Source organism: Triturus cristatus, chromosome 1_1 (genome assembly GCF_964204655.1).
Source record: "Triturus cristatus chromosome 1_1, aTriCri1.1, whole genome shotgun sequence".
Taxonomy (NCBI): Eukaryota; Metazoa; Chordata; class Amphibia; order Caudata; family Salamandridae; genus Triturus; species Triturus cristatus.
This window is the reverse complement of record NC_140579.1, coordinates 819419364-819445153: the sequence shown is the minus strand read 5'-3', so window position 1 is coordinate 819445153 and position 25790 is coordinate 819419364. Positions and strand designations below refer to the sequence as shown.

General features: G+C 46.5%; 1 protein-coding gene across 3 annotated transcripts in view; it reads left to right on the top strand.

Moving 5' to 3' along the window:
• The window catches only part of LOC146871121 (26S proteasome non-ATPase regulatory subunit 11), a 922247-nt gene extending 900704 nt beyond the window's left edge, over positions 1-21543 (top strand). For all 3 annotated transcript variants that reach the window (XR_014980477.1, XM_085650288.1, XM_085650291.1), the window contains one exon: positions 20071-21543. The gene's annotated coding sequence lies outside the window, so the exon portion shown is untranslated. The remainder of the gene's footprint in view (positions 1-20070) is intronic.
• Positions 21544-25790: the final 4247 nt, after the last annotated feature.

The following is a 25790-nucleotide window of genomic DNA, read 5'->3' as shown; positions in this document are numbered from 1 at the left end:
ATCGTGGCTCAAGCACAAAGGGCAGAGGACGCGGTTACGGCAACACCAGGTCCTCCCCCAAGAACAAACAGTGACGCCCTCTCCCTTCCTCCCGACCACCTAACACCTGTCGGGGGAAGGCTACAAAGATTCCTGTCCACGTGGAACTCCATCACCACGGACAGGTGGGTCAAAGACATTATCAAATACGGTTACTGCCTAGAATTAACCTCAACTCCACCCACAATACCTCCAAAACACCGTCCTATGTCCTCAGAGCACTTAACGCTCTTACAGCAGGAGGTGCTAAGCATGCTACTAAAAGGCGCAATAGAGGTCGTACCCGTCCACGAGCAGGGTACGGGGGTGTATTCCCTGTACTTTTTAATACCAAAAAAGGACGGGTCACTCAGACCTATATTAGACCTGAGACCCCTGAACCGCTACATTCTCTCGGAGCATTTTCACATGCTCACTTTACAGCAAGTCCTCCCGCTGCTCAAACAGGGAGACTTCCTGGCCACACTGGACCTCAAGGATGCGTATTTCCACATACCCATTCACCCCTCACACAAAAAATACCTCAGGTTCACTGTTCAGGGGCAGCACTACCAATTCAAAGTCCTTCCCTTCGGCGTGACAACAGCACCCAGGGTTTTCACAAAGTGCCTAGCTACTGTGGCGGCACATCTACGGAGGCAGCACATACACGTCTACCCTTACCTGGACGACTGGTTCGTTCAAGCAAAGTCGGCCCAGCAATGTGCCAGCCACATGTCCCGCACCATTCACCTCCTTCACAGTCTGGGATTCTCACTCAATTACCCAAAATCCCATCTCCAGCCCGCACACGTACAACAGTACCTAGGTACGACTATAGACACTCTAGCGGCCACAGCTCAGCCAAATTTAGTGAGGATCAACAGCATGCAAATGCTGAATTCCAAGTTCAAACCCCAACACTCCCTTCCTGCGCGAGTGCTCATGCAGTTGATAGGCATGATGGCCTCCTGCATTTTCATAGTCCCACACGCGAGACTACATATGCGCCTGCTTCAGGAGTGCTTAGCACGTCAGTGGAATCAGGCTCAAGGACAGCTGAAAGACCTAGTGTTGGTGAGCGGTCGGGCATACAACTCTCTGCATTGGTGGAATCCACAAAACCTTTGCAAGGGCCGACCGTTCCAAGAGCCTGTTCCACAAATAATACTGACAGCGGACGCGTCTCTCCAGGGATGGGGAGCTCATGTACTCCACTACACAGTGCAGGGACTATGGACAACACAACAAAAGAAGATGCACATCAACCTTCTAGAACTGATGGCAATCTTCCTGGCTATGAAAGCATTCAAAGTACACTTGTGCAACAAAGTCGTGTTGATCCGGACGGACAACATGACCGCCATGTACTACATACAGAAGCAGGGAGGAACACACTCTCCACAGTTGTCTCATCTGGCTCAGAGCATGTGGAAGTGGGCCATTCAGAGGAACATGTTCCTCATGGCAGAACACCTCCCCGGCAAGGACAACCAGATGGCGGATCTGCTCAGCAGACACATTCACCAGATGCACGAGTGGGAGTTACACCCATCAGTACTCCAACCGTACTTCCAGCAGTGGGGTCATCCAGAGATAGACCTATTCGCCACAAGCGAAAACGCAAAATGCCAAAGCTTTGCCGCCAGGTTCCCACATCCGCAGTCGCAGGGCAATGCGATATGGATGAACTGGTCCGGCAGATTTGCGTACGCTTTTCCCCCAGCACCACTGATACCGCTGGTGGCACGCAAACTCAGACAACACTCACTGACACTCGTCCTGGTTGCTCCAACGTGGGCACGCCAGCCGTGGTACACCACCTTTCTCGAACTTTCCGTGGTGCCGCATCAAAGGCTGCTGATCAAACCCGCGCATTTAACGCAGAACCATGGAGAGATTCAGCACCCAGATCCGCAACAGCTGAACCTGGCGATCTGGCTCCTGAAGTCCTAGAGTTTGGCTACCTAAACCTGCCACCTGACTGTATGGACATCATTAAGGAGGCCAGGAGACCCACTACCAGAGCTTGCTATGCAGCCAAATGGAAAAGGTTCGTCATTTATTGTACTAATAATGACATTAACCCGCTAGACGCATCCATACAAAACATAATTTGTTACCTCTTACACCTATACCGATGCAATCTGGCGTACACCTCTATACGTGTCCATTTGACTGCAATATCAGCCTATCTGCAGACTAGGCAGCACCTCTCTCTATTCAGAGTGCCTGCCATCAAAGCATTCTTGGAGGGACTCAAACGAGTCATTCCACCAAGCCACCCACCGGCTCCAATGTGGAACCTCAACTTGGTCCTCACACGCCTGATGGGTCCACCCTTTGAACCTCTACACTCATGCGAGCTTCAATTTCTTACCTGGAAAGTAGCTTTCCTAGTAGCGATCACCTCTTTAAGAAGAGTTAGTGAACTCCAGGCACTAACCGTTCAAGAGCCATTTATACAGGTTCACGCCAAAAGGGTCGTACTACGTACCAACCCCAAATTCATGCCCAAGGTGGTATCGCAGTTCCACATGAATCAGACTATTGAACTGCCTGTTTTCTTTCAAAACCCACAAACTGTCGCAGAAAGAGCACTCCATACACTAGACGTGAAGAGAGCCCTCATGTATTATATCGACAGAACTAAGATCTTTAGGAAGACAAAACAACTTTTCGTTGCCTTTGCGCCACACCACAAAGGTAACGCTATCTCCAAAGCAGGTATAGCCAGATGGATCGTTAAATGTATTCAAATTTGCTATCAAAAGGCTAAACGCACATTAACGATTCCCCCACGAGCCCACTCAACACGTAAGTTAGGGGCCTCCATGGCTTTCCTAGGAAACATTCCCCTGCATGATATATGTAGAGCAGCCACCTGGTCCACTACACATACATTTACCAAACACTATTGTGTAGATGTGCAATCAAAACAGCAGGCAGCTGTAGGACAGGCTGTTCTCAAAACTCTTTTTCAGACCGCTGCAGCTGGCACTGGTAGCCGCCGCTAATAGAGGGCACTGCTATGTATTCTATGCACAGATATGAATTCAGCAGCCCACATGCCTCGAACTGAATATGCTACTTACCAGTATGCATCTGTTCTTGGCATGTAGGGCTGCTGACATTCATATCGCCCTCCCTCCTCCCCGGCGCCTGTAGCAGCTGCAGCTCTCAGAATTACTGTAAGCATGGTCATCACTTTCTGTATCTACTCCATCACTGCCACAATGGCGAAAAACAATCTGAGGATGGAGAGGATGCCCATGCGCACTGTAGTCCAGGGGAGGAGTCACCTATCCAAGGATACTTCGAACACTCTTCCAGGGCAACAATGTGCAAACATCCAGACCCAACACTAGGCGGCGATCTATGCACAGATATGAATGTCAGCAGCCCTACATGCCAAGAACAGATGCATACTGGTAAGTAGCATATTCAATTTGCAATGCAATAGGTCTCGCATTTACGCAAGTTTGAGCTATTGGCATCGCAAATAACAATGCCTTTTATTTTTAAAACATAAATAAAAGGCATTGTCATTTACAATGCCAATAGCTTAAACTCTGGTAAATGCGAGACCTATTGCATTGCAAATGCTTGTTTTGTCAGGTGTGAAGGTATGGATTCACATCCAGTAGCACAAGGTCTGGTGTTACCGTATTTCTAGACCCAGACATTTCAGGTCCAGAAACACCTAACTACTGCTAGTTACCCTAAACGCGGCATCCCCCTCAGAGATATCACTTTGGTCAATTTGTAATGGGGCCAACGAGTGAGAACTGACGAATTGGACAATCCCACATGACACCAAAAACAATGCAAAGACACTAATCAGCATGTGCACATGGATACCTAGCTTTCACAAAACTTCTCATACTGAAATAAAATAGCCTTTACAGGAAGTGTTGGATCAATGGAAGGAGAAAACTGATGCTGCGGACAAATTCTGGCTCATTTAACACAAAGTGCAGGCAACAGGAAAGAGGACATACGACTAAGACAGAGTTATGGGGCAATACAAAGATTTTGGTGCAGAGAAGCAATCACTTGAGGAAGCCCCAAGGGGCTGCTTCATGCCAATGCCCTGGGGATCTTTATGGCAGGACCAGGGCTTGACTGGCCGTAACGGGCACCGGGCAATCCCCCATTGCGCCGCACGGGTGTGTGCCAGTTTTGGGCCCCTGGGGGCTGTTTTTGTTACAGGGCTGTTTTTGCAGGGCCGGTTTTGGTTCCCAGTCCAGCCCTGGGCAGGACACCGGGATGGAAGCGATGGCGGCCTGCTAGTCTTAAGGGCAGTTGTAAACCTGAGCAGCTGGGGCTTGCCTGGCAGTGCTCCATCAGTGTGCAGGATCTCAAATTGGTCCAGAGTTGAGGCGAACTGACTCAGAAGGTTTAAGCACCCTTGAAGGATACGTCTGGAGTTTAGTGGATAATCTGGCGGGCAGGCAGCTTAGTTCCAACCATCGCTAGCTACCTTTGGATCGCTGGCAAGATAACACATTACTTGTGCCTAAGTTTAAATAAAATTGCAGCAATGTTTCCCCAACAACAAGGTGCTATCTCAGTTTGTGCTTTAGTGTTCCTTTGTATGGGGTTGGGTACACATCTGGCTGGGACTACAAGTGTAGCTATGGGATATCGGCTCTATGGTGGCAGAGCAGAAGACTACACTGGCAGATATCTGCCTGCGATACATCAACCATTCAGAGGAGAGGGAATCTGTTATATTATTTACAGATTCTTGCAGTTCTCTCTTAAGTCATGTATAAACATTAAAATCTCACACAACATAAGTGACTGGGACTGCTCAGCTTCTTTTACGTTTGCTAAGTGAACATCCTAGCTATAGGGTTCTCTAGCACTCTGGCGCCTACCAGAGTCAACATCTATATATCCTTCCCTGCTCTTATATTTCATGACCCCCGTGAAATATCTCCACATCTGGCCGTCCCCATAGTTGACAGTGAAAGCCGCCTGACAGCCCTCTCCCCCTCTGACACAAACCAGTCTGAGTCACTGGAACGCAGGTATTTTTGATCACATTTCCCATTAGATATTTGCTTAAAAGGTCTCACACCGATATCTCATGGTTCATTAGTAGTTTTAAGACAAAACCTCCAATCACAGACCTGTGCTGCCCACACACAGGCGCTGAATTTTATCTCTGACCTCTTCCCAAGAGGCCAGCATGGCACTTTTCAAATTTATCCCGAATAACGACCTGTGCAGAGGAGGAGGGGAAAGGGACGAAACGATAAATAGAGGGAATAGAACGAACAAATGAAAAAAAGAGCATAGAAGAAAGAAAACGAGCATTGGCATAGCCAATAGGTCTCGCCTTTGGGACCTTATAAGTGTTTAGCCATGCAACAGTTGCATAACTAAATACTTATAAGGTCCCAAAAGCGAGACCTATTGGCTATGCCAAGGGGCCGCGAAAGTGGTCGCAATCAAATATCAAAGCGGCCGCGAAAGTGAAAGTACTCGCATCAAGCGCGGCAGCGCACATGCACTGTAGGTCTAGGCTGGTCTGGTAGCACTTTTTGGAGCCCTCTCAAAAAGTCTCGCCAGCCCAGCGCATGCGCTGGTTCAGGCGAGACCTAAAAAGCAAGGCAGAAAGAGCAGGTAAGAGCAATAAAGAAACGTTGAATGAATAAAGCTCTGGCTGAGGAGAGTGAGAGAGGCAGAGATAAGAGAGGCAGAAGGGGGAATTGCGGCGCAAAAGTGAAAGCAGGCTGGCTGGCGAGTGGTGTGCGATGTGCACGCACCATGACGAGAGAGTCAAGCCATATGGCACCTCTGCTCGTCATTGTGCGCGTAACCGCACGCCCGTCGCCAGTGCACGCTCCAGTGGGCTGAAGCGCTTCCCCAGAAGTGGATTTTGAAAGATCAGCTATTAGATCAGACAAAATAAACATCTTCCTCAGACTCCTGATGGGCTTGGAAAGATAGACTGCTCCAGAGCTAGTAAAAATGTATTCTATATATCACCCAGATATACTTCCCCTTCTTTAATCGTTCACTGAAATTCGGTTGTTATGGTAAGTACTGAAGCTCAAAGTTTAACAGACAACTTCATCACACAGCAGCCATGTTATGCTGTATCGGTTTTGTTTTGGATTTCTTGTATCTTTATATATCCCCGACTGACCCGCAGTAAACTCAAGTATCAGGCAGCAAGCTGGTCCTTTGCAACTAACTCACCTTGTGCCTCTTTCTAAAATTTTTAAGGCTGATAAATATCACAATTTTAGGTCAGCGAAGTTATTTACCCAAGCAAAGTCTTACCCAAATTTGTTTCTGGTGCGGCGGTACAGTTTTTATCACACTCAATTGAAAGGCGCAAGAAAGGGAGGGTGAGACAGGAGGCAAGAAGCGAAGAGTCGCTGCGGAAAGAAAAAATTGTGGCCACATGGAGAAAGTAAGACGCACTGACAGAGGGAGTTGAAAACTGCTAGAAACAGTAGGGAGGAGAGGGAATAGGCAAGACAGGTGAAGATCGGAGAACGAAACCCTGAAGCAAGCAGATACAGAATACCGGCTGCAGTCTATTGAGATGAGGTGGGCGGTACAGGGAGGAGGCGCTTTCAGGGGAGACGGTGAGCGTGAGATTGGACATAGCAGCATTAGGAAGAAGAGGGCGGAGTTCTGTGTGAGCCACCCGGAGGGGCCGTACTTTGAGTGAGAATTGCTGGCAGGCTGAGACGGACCGGACGGCGTCCGTCTGTAAAAAGCACCATAACCAATGTGCACAGGTTCAAATCCGAGCTGTGCAAACCAGACATTCATTCTTTAGGTCGGTAAAAGAGAGGTTCATTTTTCACAGTGCTGTGAAGTAGAAAATGCGTACTCGCTAGTATTTGCGCAAAGAAATATATCTCTACATATTCGCTAAACCTTTATATACTTGAAAGGAGCATGCCATTATTTGAGGATGCCACACTGACGACTTGTTCTTGAAGCTTCTGAGCACTACTACGGTATGTTGGCCTGTCGCGAAGGAGCTAAATGAATCATGGCAACAGTCAATCCAGCAGGCGTGTTTTAATGCGAGTACATTTGAATGCAGACAAGCCCAGCGGAGTGTGGCGCGCGCGATTGGGGGCGGGGGAGCGCATTCCAGGCGGGGGAGCGGACCCTTTGAAGTGCTCCCAAAAAGCGGATTGCAAAGCGGCACGATGCGCGTGATTGTGCGCGTGCTAGCCATGCAATCCGCTTTTTGGGAGCACTTTTCAAACCCCCTTACAATAGTCTCGCCTTGCGATCGCTTACGCGATAGCAAGGCGAGACCTAAAAAGCAGGTACAGAGACGGGTCCCTATCAAGCTCTACATTTTTGCCCTCATCATCAAAGTGAAAAAAAAAAACAACTCTGCAGCTGCACTACCTTGGCACTGCCTTTGATGTAACATCAAAGACACTCCCTATAGTTTTCATTGTCTCATAATTTCAGAACTGAAGCATTTTTATGTTATATGTTTATACACAACGAAGCCAACGTTGTTGCTTATTTAGCTTTTGCAACTAACAACCATTGACAAAGCCAACAGTCCTGGCTTATAGGTGGAATGTGACTTGTATTGTGTATCTGGATGCAATGGCAGAAGCAGCAAATTTAACAGTCGGGCGGCACACTATGCGAAGCAGTTTTTTTGCATACATGTTTTAAGCCACGCACTTAATTACATCGGCCACGCACCTCTGAGAGACACCCCCCTCAGGTTTTTCATCCCACTTAAAGCCCTGGTGTACACTGTAGGAGAGTAGGGTCTGCTTTCTATGTTCACCCCCACTTTTTGCTTTTGTTTACTGGTTTTCGACTTAGATGTGGCTGTGGGCCTGCTAACCAGACCCACAGCCCTGCTGTTCTCTCTCTAAATTGATACTATGTACTTTAGGTGCATAACCCATTTGGATAGGATCACCTTATTGGCCCCTGTACAGTGTACCTTAGGTACCCAGGGCATAGGTGTACCCTAGGCCTACCAGGGGCTGCAGCATGTATTATGCCACCCCTGGCTTGGCCTTCCATTATGACACAACTGGCTGATCACTCAGCTGGGGCAAGGTTGTGTAATCACTCCTTGCTTAGGTGTAGTATTCCTATACCTAACTTACCTATAGACACATGTGCACCTATCAGCCACTCCTATGGCAGGCCTTAACAATCCTGGAGGCAGAATGCTTGGTAACATGTGAGATGGTGCTCTATCATGAGCTGAGCCTGTCTGCAGCTTTCGGAACCATGTCCTTATAGCTGTTCTATGATATAGCCTACCATATACTCTTAAAGTGCCTTATAATCTTAAACGGTTATGGTAACTATGGTTTGGCTTTATCAAAACATGTCGTGTAAGGTGTCTTAACACTTTGGAATAATACCCCCATCCCATTTCTGGGGATGAGGATATTATCCCTCCCTTCTAGAGGGAGAAGACATGTTGTAACCTACTTACCCGGTTAAAGTTAACCAGAGCCCCAGCATCACAAAATGGATGCTGCTGCCACAGACACGAGTCTGACCACCTGCTGCTGGGAGTGATCCCGGCAAGGGAGGCTTGGACAATAGGTTTCCTGCCTTGGGAGGTGCTAGCACCACCCCAGACAGGCCTTAGTGTATTGGGGCAGGGAGGGATGAATAGAATGAGACATGCCTGGGGCACACAAGGTGTCCCGTGCATAGTCCAGTTCAAACGGGTGCTGGGGCACTCCAGCCCCAGTCCTGGCGCTAAACTGGACAAAGGGAAGGGGGTGTAACCACCCCCCTCCCAGGTCCCACCCATAAGGCGTGACCTAGCAGGTAACCCAGCCCCCCAGATTAGTATAAGAGTGGTAGCTGGGCCCCAGGAGATTAGATTATCCTGAACCTGCAACTTGAACAGAAACTCTGGACCTTCGACATTCGACGAAAGAAGAAGACTGAAGAATCTCCCTTGTGGCCAAGGAGTAGCTACCCTGTGCAAACAGGCACCATCAAGAGACTACCCTTTGCTTTGCTGAAGTTCTACGAGGGACCGACTGCAGAGCCCGACCAGAGCCTTGACTTCCAGACTTCTCCGACCCTGATCCACAGCCGAGCTGAGATCCGTGGAGGCGACGAGAGACGTGGGACCGGCTACCTGGGAAAAGTGGCTAGTATCTTTCAGCGCAGCTTCTGAGGCACCCTCGAAGTTGTGCACCGGGGATTGAGAAGCCCCAACCCCAAGCACCATCTGCACCGAAGATCAGCCCCCCACACTCCATGAGTCCTGCGTGGGGCCCTTCTGCATTTTCCTGCTTGCCGCGTCTGTCCGGTTGCTTGCCCGTTGGCTAGTGGCCTTTGTGACGACGCATCCAGAAATCTTCACCGCTGGTTTGGCTCCTCCAGACTGGCTCCTGCTTCCTTGCAAAAGAGAAGCACCCCAGACCTTCCTGGTCTGCGCCAGAAGCAAGTCCTCCGTTCTTCGTGGGTTCCGCTTGCCAAGGCTTGGTGAGTCCTAGTCCAACTTCGACGCCGCCGACAGCAAGAGCCTTCGTGGGACAGCTCGCCTCCTGGTCGTCCTCGACGTTCCCTGGTCCTCGTGGCTGCAGCAACAAGCTTCACCTGCACCTGCAATCTTCACGACATCGCCTGGTTCCTTCCTGGTTCCACGTGGTCACTGGCTAGTGACCTTGACTCTGTCCCTTCTGCTTGCAGGTCTCCTCTCTTCTTGATCCCAGCCTCGGGATCCACCGGACACTCTTCACTGACTGCCTGTCAGCAACTTTCCTTCAGGCATCCATAGAAGTCCACAACGAAACCCGACGCAAGTTCACACCTATGCACCCGCAGCCTGTGGGCTAGGTAACTTGGGTACTTCGGTGCTCACAAGGGTAGTGACTATCCTAGGGTCTAGTTTCCGAGTCTCGACTCTCTAGCTGCTTTAGAAGTGTCCTTAAACTGTTAATTGCTAACAACCACTATTTCTATCGACTTTTACGCATTACGCGTGAGTGTTTCCACTCTGCACCTGAATCCCGTGGGCCTCCCACTTCCTAACTGTTGCTAGTGTAGTGTAGCCCCAGCGATTCCCTAGGCCCAGGCCTATCCTTTTTCCGTGACAGTGGTCCTTATACCACTTACTTAGTATATGGTTTGCGTGGCCCCTAGGGCCTAACTGAATTACTTACCTGTGTGACTTAATGTATGCTTAAATAAGACTGTGCTGTACTTACCTCTAATCTCATAAAGAGTGCTGAGGGTTTGACTAGAATAAATACACTTTAGTTTATATATATATATCTGTTGTGGTGTCCTTTCATTTGGTATTCAAGGGATTATATATGGTATCACAGCTGGCTTCACATGCCATTCAGAGTTTAGCCTAAGACTGCTCTTGTCCATGCTACCACTAGGATAGCTGGTCTATAAGGTTGACTTTACAACCAATCACCATAAGGGTATTTGGACTGATATAAGGTGTACACTAGAACTAGTGACATCATACATCAGGCCAACTTCTCACATACACCATACGTAGTTAAGAGACTCATTGGCAGTTCTAGATGTGAGACTTCAGAGCATACATCAGTTAAACAGTTTGCTTGAAAGTCGCGGCCTTAGAACACATACAGCACAGCTGTCAGATTCCTCGACATGCACGCATCAGGCTGAGGCCCTGTGCATATAGCACAGCTGGCTGTCAGACTCTCGGGTACTCAGCCGGCTGTGAGGCCCCGGCATATAGCACCCCTGGATGCCAGACTCCTGGATACGCACCCGGTTTTCAGGTTCTGAGCATATAGCGTCTACTGTGAGTCCCCAGGCATACAGCACAGCTGCCTGTCAGACTCCTGGACAGAGAGGCGGCTGTGAGTCTTCAGGTACACAGCTGGCTGTCCTCCTCCCAGGCGTGCAGCTGGCTGTGAGGCTCCGGGCATACACCACAGCTATCTGTGAGACTCATCGTGGGCACACAGCCAGCTGTGAGGTCCCAAGTATACAGCACCGCTGCCGGTCAGACTTCTGGGCACGCAGCTGGCAGCAGCTCTTCTGCATATAGCACATCTGGCTCTGACGTCCGGGCACACAGCACAGCTGGCTTCCAAACTACTCGGCACGCAGCCGGCTCTGATGCCCCCAGGCACAAGAGGTATTCTGTGAAACTCACGGGCACAGGGCACAGCTGGCTGGAGTCTGGCTAGCAGGCAGCGCTCACTGCACTCTGAATCATATCTCTGGATTGATGACTTAGTGTGCCTCATGACATACATTTGGGAAGCTGCACGTGAGCTGCTTCATCTAAAACCAGCATTGCGGCACCGACGCTTTACTTTTAAATGTTAAAAGTAAAGTGCGGGTGCCGCGATTATACCAAAAGTAAAGAAATAGAAAAAAAAAATCTATCTTTACTTTTGGTATAATCGCGGCACCAGCGCTTTACTTTTAATGTTAAAAGTAAAGCGCGGGTGCCGCGATTATACCATAAGTAAAGAAAACAAGCGGCACTGAAAGCGATCGCCGCGCGATCGCTAGTATTAACAACTAGTGGTGCGGGCGCACCACAGAGGAGGGGGGAGAGCGCGGCAGCGACAGCAAGGCGAACGTGCACTGCTGTGCGTGCTAGCCACTGTCTGGAATGGGCGTAGCAAAGGCGGGACATGCGTCTGCCTTTGCCCAATCGCGTGCCTTTTTTTGTAAAAAAAAAAACACGCGAATGCCTGTCGGCAAAAGCTGATCACACGCACGAGCATGTGGTCAGCTTTCAAAACCCCATACAAAAAAGCTCTCGCTGCGTGAGCATTGCTACACACTGCAACGCAGGCGCGAGCCCTAAAAACTACTACCCCTGCAATTTATAGCTGGCTTCAATTAATCCACACAACGCTGCAAGCTTTTTCGAGAGCCTGGACCATAAAAATCTGCACTTTCTATTTGGACAAACTGCATGAATTTTGCCCTTTGTGTTATATATATATATATATATATATATATATATATATATATATATATATATATATATATATATATACTACTCCTGACCCAGTCCTGAGGCGGAAGCCGGGAGCTGGAGGTACTAAAACAAACTCGGTTTGCATCGTATTTTAAATTTGTGTGGTGTCACTTATTAACTTGCTTCACCTGATTACTGTTCTAGGCACAAGCAGTTAAAAAGCCTCTTTCTCATTTCTCAGCGCTGTTGACGCTGTCGCGCTATCTTATTGACAAAGCGGCCGCCATTGCACCGGGCGCGCTCGCCTACCACGCCCACTAGAGGCCACGCCCCCTTTTTAACATACATAAACGCTGACCTTTCAGCGCAACGTCCCTACTCCTGACCCAGTCCTGAGGCGGAAGCCGGGAGCTGGAGGTACTAAAACAAACTCGGTTTGCATCGTATTTTAAATTTGTGTGGTGTCACTTATTAACTTGCTTCACCTGATTACTGTTCTAGGCACAAGCAGTTAAAAAGCCTCTTTCTCATTTCTCAGCGCTGTTGACGCTGTCGCGCTATCTTATTGACAAAGCGGCCGCCATTGCACCGGGCGCGCTCGCCTACCACGCCCACTAGAGGCCACGCCCCCTTTTTAACATACATAAACGCTGACCTTTCAGCGCAACGTCCCTACTCCTGACCCAGTCCTGAGGCGGAAGCCGGGAGCTGGAGGTACTAAAACAAACTCGGTTTGCATCGTATTTTAAATTTGTGTGGTGTCACTTATTAACTTGCTTCACCTGATTACTGTTCTAGGCACAAGCAGTTAAAAAGCCTCTTTCTCATTTCTCAGCGCTGTTGACGCTGTCGCGCTATCTTATTGACAAAGCGGCCGCCATTGCACCGGGCGCGCTCGCCTACCACGCCCACTAGAGGCCACGCCTACTCCCCCTAGAAATGTGCTTGCATAGGAAGCGCAGCGGACGAGCGCAGCGGGAGCGCCGTTTGCGCGCCGAAGGCGCGCCTAAGGCAAGCCCGTCTGCGCCCGTCCGCGCTAAGATCGCGCCAGACGCCGGAACCCCTGCCCAAATTCCATCAGTCCTCAGGTACGCCTCTAGCGACCTCCACCAACTCCGAGGTAAGCTCGATTGCCCCTGCAAATTTGATCTATCTACGGTACTTGTCTCCTCCAGCTGCTCCAAATGTCACTGGACCCTCAATCTAGAAGCCGAACGGACAACATCCCCCAAAATCTTGCGACCTCTCTTTACAGGTGCCCTGATAAATGCCAGGTCAATGTGTAAACACAGTCAGGACATCCACGATCTTATCATTGACCTCGATCTGGACTGTCTCATGATCACTGAGACCTGGCTCACTGAAGACAGTAACCCAGACATTGCCACTGCCCTCCCCCCGGGCTACTCCTTCCACAGGCAGGATAGACAGAAAGGCAGAGGAGGAGGTGTCGCAATTATCCTTAGGAACACCTTTAACTGTCACACCTTCTGCCTTGATCCCCTCACCGACGCAGAAGGCATAGGATTTTGCATAAACCTTAGCCAAATACTCTCCTTCACCGGTGGCCTTATCTATCGTCCACCTGGTAATGCAACGAAATTTTTGGATTCGTTAGACGACGCTCTTGGAAGCTTCCTTCTTCGCTACCCACACTTTACCCTCTTGGGAGACTTCAACATACATCTCGAATCCACAGCAGACCCGCATACCAGTAACTTTCTGCAGTCGTTGGACATCTTCAAACTACAACAAAGCGTCAAACTTCCCACACACTCCCTTGGTCACACTCTGGACGGTATCTGTTCTAACTTTCCATCCCTCTCCTCCCTATCCCCCATACCTCAAATCTGGACTGATCATTGTCTAATCCCCTTTCATATTTCCAGCTGTCACACCCCTATTTGCAATAAACGTATGCGCCATCTCACCCACCCCATCAATTGGAATACTGTCCAGAAAAACCTCATTCTTCATCCTCTTTCCCCATCTAATGCCCCTTCCCCCTCGGGTGACATAGACAGAGACGCTACAGGTCTCAACAATTGGCTCACTCACGAAATTTCGAGTCGTTGCCCTCCCCACAAACTGGACAGGGCCTCGAAAACAGCTAAATACAAGGCCCCTTGGTACACACCGGACCTAACTGCCGCTCACCTCCTTTGCAGAAAAGCAGAACGGAGATGGCGTAGAACCTACGACATCGGCGATCGCAAGAATTACATCCTACAGAGAAAAATCTATCTTGCATCCATTAAATCAGCTAAAAAAACTTACTACGTCAACGCCATTAAGGATGCTAGTCAAAAGCAAAAAACCCTTTTTGCAATAGTTAACTCCTTTACCAAACCTAAAGCTCTTCAACTGGAAATCCCTCCATCTCAAGAATTTTGTGATAAAATCTCCGACTACTTTGATGACAAGATCATCTCCATTCACAAACATTTTCCCCCCCCTCCCCCTGTTCCTTCACTCCTGGACCCGGACCAATTCAACCAGCCTATCCATAGCCTCAAAAGCTTTACTCCTGTCACCTTGTCCCAGACCAGAGAAGCGATCCTCGCCTGCAAATCTGGCTCCCCCTCTGACCCCTGTCCACCTAAGATTCTTCACCTCATCATCGACGATGTCAACCCCTTCATCAATGCCATAATCAACCAATCCCTCTCATCCGGTTCTGTTCCCCGCTCTTGGAAAAAAGGGGTGGTCAAGCCGCTCATGAAAAAGTCAAACAAACCCCCCTCCGACCTGACTAACCTCCGCCCGATCACCCTCCTACCTGCACTAGGTAAAATAACGGAACAGTTGGTCCACAAGGAGCTCAAGACCTTCCTGGATTCACATAACTTACTTCACCCCCAGCAATCCGGCTTCCGGTCGAAACATTCCACTGAGACGGCCCTGATCGAACTGACCGATACCATCAAAATCCTTCAAGATCAAAGGAAGAAGGCCATCTTGATCCTTCTCGACCTCACGGCAGCTTTCGACACCATTTCTCATTCTATTCTGATCAATAGACTCTTAGATATCGGTGTCACCAACTCTGCCCTATCCTGGATTAGTTCTTTCCTCAGTGACAGGTACCAAACCGTCACCCTTGGCCCCTATCATTCCAAGGAGAAAAAGGTGTTCTGTGGTGTCCCTCAGGGTTCCATTCTGAGTCCCCTCCTCTTCAATATCTATCTTATCCCTCTCCTTACCCTCATAGAATCGTTCGGCATAACCGTCACCTCTTATGCCGACGATACTCAGTTGATCATTCCTCTTGATGACAATTCCAACACGGCTGAGCTCAACCTGAAACACTGCCTTACAGCAGTCTTCCAATGGATGGACTTCAATCACCTGCGCTGCAACTCGAATAAGACCGAGATTCTTCCCATCGGAAAAAATGCTTCCTTCTGCCCTGCCCTGTGGTGGCCGGACAACTCTGCTGCCCCACCACAAACTGTCTCATCAGCCAGGAACCTCGGGGTTCTCTTCGACTCCGAGCTCTCCTTCGATCTCCATGCCTCGACCACAGCTGGAAAATGCTTCGGCATAATAAAGTCCTTAAGGAAATTCTTTGATTTCCTCCCGCTCGACTCAAGAAAAACGGTGGCAGTAGCCCTCATTCTCTCCCGTGTAGACTATTGCAACGGACTCATGGCAGGGACCAAAAAGTCCACCCTTGCCAAACTACAAAGTGTCTTGCACACTGCCGCCCGGCTTGTCTTAAAACTTCCACGAAAATCTTCCATCTCTGCAGCCCTTAAGGCCTTACACTGGCTCCCCCTGCACAAGAGAATCCTCTTCAAAATTCTCATTGTAGCTTTCCGAGCCTTCAACAAATCCGGTCCTTCCTACCTGACTAAACGCTTCCCCCATTATACTCCGTGCCGCTCCCTTAGATCCTCACAAGATAACCTCATGACCCTGTCTAAATTCAACCTGAAATCCAAAGGCGGCAAAACTCTTAGCACCTTAGCCATTAAAGCCTGGAATAATATGCCAAGGCATCTCAGGCTTCAAACAGTCGAGAAGCCTTTCCGGAAGCTTCTAAAAACCTGGATCTTCAAGCTTCCCGACGACTGGTCCAAAGCTGCCATCTAGCCTTCCTCACTCCACCCTGTGACTTGGAATCAGGACTCATAGCGCCATGATGCTCCTTCCGGAGCGACCGTCTGCGCTTTAGAAATACTTTTCCAAATTCCAAATTCCAAATTCCATATATATATATATATATATATATATATATAAAAAAAAATATAAAGAGCCCATTTCCAGTCTGGAGAGAGAGGGTCCTATACTGACTGACGTTTGTTGCGAGATAGCTCTCATCTCAGAAAAGTGGGTTTGGACCTTTCACAATCACTGCTGTACCACAATTTAGGTCCTTCTACTGCTCTTTTACAGTTGCAACCTTCAAGAGCTTGCATTTGCACCTTTTCTTGGGAATTCACTTATTCATAGGATTTTGGGCCCCTTAAATACTACTATTTTATACACATTTACCTCTGAGGGATGGTTTTATTTTGCAGCCGCCAAAGAAAAGGACCAGAGTACCCTGGAAAAAAATCTGCTTTTCAAGGTAAAAGAAAGCTAAATACCGCAGAAAGCTGTTAGAAATTCTTCCCCATTATCAGTAATAGCTCATCAGTGGTAGTGCAACCTTTGAGAGGTTCTGCTAAACCAAAGATCCAAATACTTATCTTACTAATGGTTCTCTTAATTTTTAGTACTACGTATTGCAGCATCAGGTTTTGAAGAGAAATCTGGTAACTAAATGGGTTCTGATCTTAGAGTAGTCTACCCTAATGAATGAAGCCATACAAAGCATAAAATCAGATCAAATGTGTATTGATAGTTTGTAGCTTGGTTAGTGCTGGTTTCTTGCACACCTTCTGCTATAACAGAGAATATCTACAGTTTCTGAATCCATGAATATGCAGTGACATCCTGGCTTTATTCCATATACAAGACAACTGGCATCTGTGCTACCTAGAGCAGGACCTAAAACAGCTTTTATACCTGTCTTAATACTGAGCTGTATACATCTGTACTGTACACTTGTGGGTGCCATATAGAGAACACCCCATCTCAGCACGTGTGGCTGCCCAGTTCCCTTTTTTTTCGGAATCTCCGTCCTCTGATTTCCTGTAGATATGTTGTAGCCTCAATATAGCAGAACTGTATTCACATATTTTCTCTTCATGTGTGTTTTTTGATAGGGTAGCTTATGCAGCAGTGCTTTATCAGCTGTGCATGTTTTGCCACCAGCAGTTTGCAATAGCCAACCTGGATAACCTCTGCATCTCATGCTTTGTGAACAATCCTTAAATGCAGGACTGTTTTTTTCTACTATCAATATGGTAATAAGGGTACGCCCATCTGTAAGGAGACATAGGGTTTTCTCACCTGGAAGAAGAGTTGAGATGCAAGTAGAAATGCTTTACCTCCATGCAAGGTACTAAGCAGCCCTTCTTTCAATAAGGTAGCAAGGCTCCCCTCAAGAGCCTCTTCAACTTTGGACTATGTAACGTGCCTTGGGTTAACAGGTGTCTGAGTGTTCACCATATCCTGCTTCAGGTACTGAGGTGTTTGTATGCTCAGTGAGTGAGTGCACCTTTCATCTGTCTGTATGGAGATCTGTCAAACTTCATTTCATAATTTCTCCCAAACCAACAGCTTTTAACAGTTTCATATGCTGCATATCTTGATTTGTATAAGGGCTGAATAGGAGATATACAGAGAAAGTATGGTTCATGACTTTTAATCACTTATCATGCCTAAGGGATTTGAGCTGTAAATGTTACTGCCAGACCATAGCAATACTCTTTGATGGCTAAGTTAGTTAAATCTTTTGGTGATTTGACCAGTTGGTTTGAGACCAGAAGATCTTCTAGCCCTATGTCTTTTGGATTTTACTATTAAGATGTGTGTACTTCCTCATATATAGGTTTTAACAACCCAAAATGCTGCAGTGCTGGCAGATTTCACAGTTGCTGGTGTGCACGTACCCTCAAGTCTTTTGCTCTGTCAGTGTGTATGTAGGTCGACAGAGCAGAGTCATGTCTTTTCCATATTTCAAACGCAATGACAGAGTCTGTTTTAAGATCATATCAGAGAAAGATATGTTCTTGCTCAGCAGCCTTACATTTCTTCAGCCGATTGAGAGCTGATATCTTGGTAGTGGCTGTAGTAGTCCTGGAAGACACCCAAACCAGAGGTTACAGAGGTCCTTAGGAAGCAATTGGCTATAAAGTCTCAATGTTTGAGCCCACAGTTTGAGGGAATTCAAGTGGAGTATTTAGCTTTGTTGCACCTCTTGCCAATGCATGATATGTCCATCAGCGAGATCCTCAACTCAGCAGTGATGAAGTTGTGGTCCGCTTCCTTTTGCATTTCGGAGGAGTGATATGCTGCGGGTTAAGACCATAACCCAGTTGAGGTGGTACTTAGCGTGGACATTCAGGCTAAAGTGAAGGATGAACTGGAGACCACAGCTGGAACGTTGCTGAGTACGCAGAAGAACTTTTTGCTGAGTCTGTGTACAGACTGGAGATGTAGCTGAGGGTCTAGTTACAACCATGAACGTCAAATATAGGTCTAGAAGGAGGCATGAGTGAGTACTGTGGGATTCTTACAGTTAGTTAGAAACTTGAAGGCATAAGAGGTGTATGTAGGAAGTTGGCTCTTTATTTAGTGGACCAAAAAGAGGTACACCATGTTTTACCAATACCATAAGTAAAAATCAACTTGCATTCTTGGATGTAGCTATTACGATATAAGGCAATACATTGATTAGGGATGTGTTTACCAAATCCACTGTCTGGAATAATTTATTACACTATCAAAGTTGTCATCAAAAAGCACTCAAACGACATTTACCATACTCGCAATTAAGAGTTAAAAGAATTTCATCCATTGAAGAAAACCACAACATTAACTGCAATAAAATGGCCCAAAAAATAAAAAAGAGGATACCCAACCAACATAGTTGAAAGAGCCAAGATGAAAGATAGAAACCAACTGCTAACGATTCAGAAATCTGCTAAAAAGAATCTGAAAGAATGGCTTTCGTCTAAACTGATTCTTTTGATTAATTTGCCATAGGTAATATTGCCTTCATTATGCATGCTGATCATCCAGCTTCACGTATGCAAAATGGCATATGCCAACCCCCAAATTAACTTCAAACACTATTTTTGGGAGGTGGTTGATAATGCATTGCCTAATGCTAGCCTTCTGAAAAATGTATAAAGATCACACCTAGTCTCTTTTTAACACGGGCGTTTTCGTTTTTTAAGATCTATATTTGTTTCAATTACATCATTATTCCACATTATTCTGTTTATGTGCTACTTGAGAGGGTCCAGAGTGTCCCCTTTTTAACCCATGTTGACTGTATTTCCAGCTCTATAAAGTTGAAAGGTATGCATCTGTTCTTGTATGTGATCATGTGCATTGACTTATGACCAAGATCTAATTATGTGCATGGTTTCATTAATCACTGTGGATTCTTGTACCCAAGTTGATTCTAGGTTTGGTAATTTTAAGTTGTCATGTTTCTATCATCTCCCCACCACCCATAGATAGGTAATTCTCTTATCATTGAGGATGGAGTGTACCTTAAGAATATGGCTGTAGCCAATGGTGAGGTTGTTGTGATAGCATGTACTGTGCTGTCTCAGAACTATGCTGGGCATCGCCAAACCTCCCAACTTGCATGTGCTTGTCTTAGTTTGTATGCAGAATTGAAACACTATTTGATATGAAGAGGGCAAGTGTTACCTACGAACCATTGCTATGGTCTTGGAATTCTAAGGCTTAAGACTGCTATTGGAGGTGATAATTAAGAAACCTACTACTAAAATAGGCCGATTAGTGTCCCTAGTAACATTTGGAGTAAGACTGTGATACACTAAGCTCTATTCTGCAGTTTAAAAGGGTAACATCACCGTTAAATAGTATCTTAAAGTAATTCTGATATCTTTGCAACAACCACTGCTTTACATAGTGTGTACAATCCAAGTTCATAGTATTCTTTGGTTTTGGTTTTGTTGCTTAAAGTGATACCTTGTGTTACATTACCACTGAGTAAATTTCTTGGCATTCTGTTCTAACTCTTACTACTTTTTCTCCTCTAGAACTGAATGTGGAAGATGACGTTTGGAGAGTGTGTGGCCGAAGAGTGAAGCCTTTGGGGGGGGGGGGGGGGGGAAAGCTAGCTGACTTAATATTTTTCTTTGTTCTACTTTCGCTCAGAAAGTTTTTTAAACTCATCAGGTGCATCTTTATATTCCATATGATGCAACCAGTCCCAGTCTCCGTGTAACTTTTCATGGTCCAATTTGATATTGGAAGGTTGAGGGAGGGAAGAAAAAATAGATTTTGAATTATTTAAAACAACATTCAGTATGTTCTGAATAAGGGAAAGACTTACACAACCTGAATGCAAGTTATCTTCCCAAGGGATGACCAAGATTACATGCTGGATCTGCCTTCTAAACAGCAGAAAACCCTGCGAGTATTTTCCCTCTTGTACTGTGTGAACTGAAGATGCTCTTAAATACTCTCTTGCAAGGCATTGATCCTATTCATTTTTTGCAGTTTGGCTCCAGTATTTGGTCTTCTGGGGAACAGATAGGAGATGCTAATATGCTGCTGATTTTCTATTAGTAGGTGGCGTGCTTTTGTCTTGGATTGTCCCCACATCTCCACTCTGATAGTCGCACTAAGGTGCTGACTTTGAAAAACCCTTGGGCACAATAGGAGGCTTCCCACCACCCCATCACCCCCAAACCTAGCTCTAGTGTAATCTCTCAAAAAGTAAATACTTCGATTAAGAGTCCCTCCTTCCTTGCCACTTTCCAAGCATATACAGAGCACAGGAGCATACAGGTTAAATTGTTTGTACTGGTTTAAAAAGAAAACAAAACTCTATGTATTGAATGCCATCATTTATATGAACCCCCAAACACCTGTGATGCCCTATGGTCAAGCAAGTTTCCACCAACTCTGGCATGAGTTATTGTAATATAATACCTTGATAGACTTACCACAGCGATATGAGGGGTGGTCACGGGGGAGGGGCTGTGTCAACACCACCCTTAAATTCTGTGGCAAGTTTCCTGTAGCTGAGGTACGAAAGGGGACAAGTCAGCTGTGTGAAGGAGGACTGCACTGCATGTATTTTATTTCTGTACTTCTCTCCTTCAACCAGCATTTAAAAAAGATGAAAGATACACAGTATGCTCAATATTGTCAAAGCAACTGATCTCCACCCTGATGATTCTGGCAAACTCGGAGCATGTTCTGAACAACGCAGGATGTCTGCTTTAGTAATTCCTGCACATTTTGCTTATACAACTTGTGGAGCACAGTTAATTCTTAAGAATCAGTGTGATGGGTCCTAAGCATATGTGCCTCTGTCGAGAACAAACAGTGTTGGGAGTGTTGATATTGGCATGTTTCATTTTTTTGTTTGCTGAAATTTTCAGCTGTTTTATTCCCCTTTTGGGCAGCGTAAGCTTCTGCGTCCATCCCTTTGACATCTCCTTGATCGTTCTTCTCTTCTTCCTCCACTGTTTTCTTAATAAATGTATATTTTGTAAAACAGATTCTGTGGTACCAAAAGATGTTTTTCAGTCTCTTTGAATTTCTTAGGCAAGCAATTTGTTTCTTTTCATTTAAATTTTTTTTATCAGGTATTTAGTTTTTTATCCCAGTCCCGTTGAGTCCTGTTCTGGTTTTTGGCACCATCAGTATCAAATGTACAAACGGTTCTTGCTAACCAACACCAGGTGTATCTGATGTTCAGATGAGTTCCAATAAAAAAAAATGTTTTCAGTATTCTGTCTTTATTCTGGCTTGGTCTGAATACAGCATATTCTGCCTGCATTTTTTTTTTTTTAGTATGGGAAGCACATGAGCTAATTTAATTAACTTACAGTGGTTTCGTTAATGCTATTTCCATCTATTCATAGCCCTGTGTTCCCCGTTATGCAATTCTTCACTGATATTCCTCGGTATGGAATACCTTTGCCCAAGAGCTGGATTCTGGATCGCTTTGCTGCGAAAGAAATTCTACTCTTTAAAAAAAAAATAATAATAATTTATTTCAAAATCATTCAGATTTGCCAGCTATTCCTCAGTTGAGAAGCATAGCTAATATGTTTATAGGTTTTGTATCCTAAACCAAATGTCCCTCCATTTATAATTCTTATATGTGTAGGTCTGTGTTCGAGGCATGTGAGCTGCAGATCACATGCTTTGCACACTCCTACCATCTAGTGTTGGGGCCGGATGTTTGCAAGTTGTTTTCCTTCGAAGAAGTTTTTCCTAGTCACGAGATAGGGTGACTCCTCCTTTCGGTGTTGGAGCCGATGCCCATGCGCACTATTGTTAGATTGTTTTTTTCCGCCATCGGATTCGGACGTGTAATTCTGTGCTCCGGTTCGAAACTGTTCATCAGGTTCCCCTCGTACATGTATCCCACTCCTCTGCGTATCGTGTCGGTTGAAGAAAATTTCAGTCTGATTGGAAGGCCATCGGGCCTAACTGCATCGGTCCACCTCGCAGTCGATGGAACGGTCTCTATTTAAATTCTGCCCTCGGTGCCACGCAAAGTATCCGCGCACCGACTCGCACAAAGTGTGCAACTTGTGCTCATCTCAGTAGCACAACGAACAGGACTGCGACGCATGTAGATCGTTTCGATCCAAGAAAACTTTCCGTGATTGTCTGGCTCGACGTCGTGAAATGCAAAGCCAGACCTTCGAATACACGCAGGACATCTTCGGTGAAAGATCCGAGCAAGAATTTGATGCACAATGGGCCGAAGAGGAACAAGAAGAGCAGGCCTTATCTGTGCCGGAATCTGAGATGGAAGAGGACATACCGCAAGTTCAAGGTCCCTTGAGTCCCGAACACCCCTTCCCCCAAAATCCAACCCAAACTAAGCATAAGGCTTCGGTTCCACCTCTGTGCCTCCAGGCCAAGGTCTGCACCGAGATAATGTTTGACACCCTGCTTCCTGGCTCGGCACCGAAACACATCGCCAAGCCTTCCGGCTCGGGATCGAGTCTGTCAAAGTCCACCACGTAGCCAATGCCTTCGAGCTCAAAGCCAAATACGGCTAAGGAGCCAAACCCCTCGACGCCGAAATTGAAGCCAGCTTCGGAGCCAAAACCTTCCGCACCAAAAGGCCATTCCATCCCGGTACTAAAGTCGATGCCAAAACCGAAAGATGCTCCTTCCAAGCTTCCGGATCTGATTTTCACCTTCCATATCAGATCCTAAACAAAAGGAACCTTACATTAATCTTGATACAGGACATCTTACCAAACTGCCTCGCAAGCACAAACCCGAGTCAGAGGACATACGATATAAAATTCGCTTAGAGAAGGTCGGTACTAACACTTCTCCTCCTCCTCCTCCCACCACATTCCTCTACACCTTCTCCAACATTAGAACCATTATCTATCCCACCACAAAATTCTCCACCCTCACAGCCTGATAATGATAATGGAGATGACGGGGATATTCAATTATCTGTAGATCCTTGGAAAGACTACACTATCGATCCACCTACAGATAATGACCTAGACCTTTAGCCGGCAAAGCCTTCGCCTCCTGACGACAACGTAGGTTATTTAGAACTACTTGCTAGAGCTGCACAATATCACGGCGTACAGCTACACAAAGAATCACTAGATTTCTTGTTTGAAACTTTTAGTACACACAGGTCTAGTCGGACTCTCCCTATGCTCAAAGGTATGATGAGACATGCTGATGACCTCTTCAAGGACCCTGTTTGTACTCTTATTCTGACTCCTAGAATAGATAAAAAATATAAGCATGCTCCATCTAATCCAGCCTTCATTAAGGGGCAGTTACCCCTAGACTCCCTTGTTGTCTCTAATACCCGTAAACGGGCTAATTCACATACCTCTGGAGATGCTCCCCCTCTGGACAAGGAGTCAAAATAATAGATGGCTCTGGCAAACGAAAAGCTGCCCAGGCAACGCATCATTGGCGCATTGCCAACACCCAGGTCCTTTTAGCTTGGTATGATTGAGCGCACTGGGACGAAATGGAGCAATTGCTCCAATATCTCCAAGATAAGCACAGGATTTTATACAGGAAGGAAAGCTCATCTCTAATTCCTCTATTAGATGTGCCTTAGATGCTGCTGATACCACAGCTCGAGAGTTACTTAGGAGACACGCCTGGTTGAGGATTTCTGGCTTCAAACCTGAAGTCCAGCAATTCATCTTGAACACTCAGTTTGATAAAGAGCATCTTTTCGGGCCTGAAGTTGATCAGGCATTAAAGAAAATAAAAAGACACTGAGGTAGCTAAATCTATGGGAGCCTTACAGTAGCCTTCAAACCGGGGCTCCTTTTGTCACACTTTTTACCGTGGAGGGTCCAAGGCCACATCCTCAGACACCAATGTTTCCTCGTATAAAGGCAACAATTAATTTTCCTCCACAAAAGGCTTCTTTAGAGGAGGATACAGAGGAAGCAACTGCAAGGGTGGGGTAAAGGGTTCCACACCCAATAACTCCCCTTCCCCTAACAAGCAGTGACTTGCATACCTTTCCCCCTGATCACTTAACATCTGTCGGGGGACGACTTCTACAATTCCTCCCCATTTGGCAATCCATTACAGACAAATGGGTGTTGGGAATTATCCAACATGGTTATTGCCTGGAGCTTAGCACCAATCCTCCAAACATTTCACCCCGTTCTCACAAACTGACACCAGAACATTTGCACCTGCTCAAACAGGAAGCCAAGTGTCTCTTGATAAACGGAGCCATAGAGCCAGTACCATTACAATATCAGGGGTCAGGCATTTACTCCCTATATTTTCTAATTCCCGAAAAGGATGGCTTATTAAGACCTATTCTGGACCTCAGAGAACTGAACCACTACATACTGTCAGAACATTTCAACATGGTGACACTTAAAGTGCTCCCACTTTTACAAGAGGGTTACTTTGTCTCATCTAGACTTAAAGGACACATTTCCACATTCCAATTCACCCTGCTCATCTCAAATATCTCAGATTTGTGATAGCGAGTCAACATTACCAATTCAAAGTACTACAGATTAAAGTCACCACTGCTCCCAGAGTAGATTTGTATTTATTTATTAACTGTACAATTAATTTAAATCTTTACAGTAAAAGGAAAAAACGTCAACAAGACTAAAATTAGTAAAAACTTTGTTATATTTGAGAGATGATGCCCCCCACCCCTCCCGAGGCCCGCTCTATCAACCGGCGGCCCTCAGTCGCTAAAAACAGTTTGCTTATCTAGTCTATAAGCCGTTCGCCAAGGGACTTTACTTAAGGTACATAAAATGTTGCAGTCTTGATTAGGCGGATGAAGAGGGGTAAGCGCCTCAGTGCTTTTTGGGGGCCTGGCTGCCTTCTTCCCCTGGATTTTGTGTGATTGATTTCAGGGTTTGATTGTGTTCATTGGCAGCCTTTAGGTAGATCTAATCTGGTGCGTAAATTTCCCCAGTCTTGCTAGTGTCATCGTGGTTGCTGCGGAAAAGCACAAGGCTGACTCTTCACTGCAGGACTTTATGCTGTTGGTGATACAAACGGCGCAGGAGTCGCCCACGTTCGTTGTTGAGTTTGGGACAGCAGCCTAGGAGGTGCAACCAAGATTCCCTCTGCAATTTGGAGTCCCCCCCCCCCCCCCCTCCCCCCTTGCGGGATTAAAACCAGCAATTCCTAGTGTGCTTAGTCTCATAAAAAGAATCTTACTTCGGGCCTATGGTGTGAGGGCTTCACTTAGGTAGGGTTTTGCTTTACCCACCATATAGGAATTATTCAGTGGGTCTAAAAGGGT